Source organism: Hydractinia symbiolongicarpus, chromosome 8 (genome assembly GCF_029227915.1).
Source record: "Hydractinia symbiolongicarpus strain clone_291-10 chromosome 8, HSymV2.1, whole genome shotgun sequence".
NCBI classification, from domain to species: Eukaryota; Metazoa; Cnidaria; class Hydrozoa; order Anthoathecata; family Hydractiniidae; genus Hydractinia; species Hydractinia symbiolongicarpus.
Window position 1 is genome coordinate 3,150,231 of NC_079882.1, and position 1,643 is coordinate 3,151,873.

At 29.8% G+C, this 1,643-nt stretch overlaps 1 long non-coding RNA gene across 1 annotated transcript; it reads left to right on the forward strand.

The window, feature by feature from the left end:
* Positions 1-319: 319 nt before the first annotated feature.
* Positions 320-1,360, forward strand: LOC130655327 (uncharacterized). Its single transcript, XR_008984627.1, has 3 exons — positions 320-599; positions 722-817; positions 896-1,360. It is a non-coding gene; the product is annotated as an uncharacterized LOC130655327 (long non-coding RNA).
* Positions 1,361-1,643: the final 283 nt, after the last annotated feature.

Consider the following 1,643-nt stretch of genomic DNA (forward strand, 5'->3'; position numbering starts at 1 on the left):
TAGTTATCGATTATTAAGATTTTTAATTCAGTAGTAAAATAAATTTTGACAATCTTTCTGTTTGAGTATCACTTTTATTTTTGTTGCCTTTTTGAATTAAAAAAACAAGGTGCTCTGCTAAACCACTTTTCTCATTTCAAAGAGTTATTAAATTTACGCGTCAATAAGCAACCCTAAAATCTGCCGGTGGGCTTTTTGGAATAAAAGTAAAGAGTGGTGTTTCACATATATACACAACATATTGAATTTCACTTAAAACGTAGCAACATTATAAATCAAATTTTCTCAACAAATAACAAAAATGAGTCATTCTATTTCATATTTTTCTTATTTTTATTGATTTTTGATTTGAGTTCTTTTTTAAGTATCGCAAAACAATTTCATGCGAAAGAGGAAAGCAACTTAAAACTCAGTTATTCGAAAGATTCATTATACAAATATTATTCACTTTGTTATGCCACAGCTAACAGAATAGCAGACATATATAAGTACAACTTCCTTGTTCGTTTTCTATAAAAAGAGATTGTAAATCTTATCGAAATTTATACTATCATTCATGTTTTGAAAGAAGTTTCAATAAGAAATTATTCAAGAGAAAGGTAAATGCATCATTTCTTTGTTAATTCTACCATATACTTTTGTTATGCTCGCATTGTCTTCAAAATGTGTTTTTTTAATGTTATTACAACAGCCATTTCAGCATCTTCTTGCTTCTTTACAGATGAAAAATCTTCCACAAATGTCAAATTATTTGACAACAGCTTGTGTAATATTAATTAGCTTAACACTTTGTTGCAGCAGAAGTGTGGAAAGAAAGGTAATTTAATTATACACTCCATGTTATTAAACCTGATGTTTCATCTTTGCTTTGAAATCAGTACTTCTCCTGCTTTAGGTTGATAACGTTGGAAAGAAAGCGATAAACTTGATGCCAGGTAAAAATTAAACTAGCCAGGAAATATGGAAACAGGCGTATCAACTTAAATGGAGAATTTTTCATTGGTATTTTTGAGCTGCTACATATCTGGACTTGAAAAATAGTTTTCACTCTGAACAGGTTGCATTGTGATATTTTGCAGACCGGAATATGTGAAAACCAACTGCACCCCTACTGGATAAGCGAACCTTGATCTATTTTAATCAAAAAAATTTGTTATAATTTTGTTTGGCAAATGTATCAGTGTCTTAGAAAATGGCTATTTCCATCAAAACAGTATATAAAAGTATATATCATATTTTGGAGGATTCTTTCCTCCAAGATCATAACAAACTCAAGTCAATTTTCAAGTTATTATAGAAAGAAACGTGTATTTTATGGAAATCACTAATACTTAAATAACAGCTATGGGGCTGGACGGTTTGTAATAGTTTTTCTTTTACGAATTTTATTACATTCACCTAGACAATATAAGACGATATATTACAGGTGTTAGCTGCTAAACAGGAAAAAAACAAAATAGACAGGCTAAGATATTTTAAAATCCATACCCTAAAGTGTATCTGAGATGTTGTTACATTCTATGACCCGAAATGAATAGTATAACCTTTTCATGAAAATCAAGGACAAAGGTTTTCAACTTGGTAGTAGACAAAGCAATTTTAAAGAGGCTGTACACCATGTAAAGTTTGGTTTAATATCTATC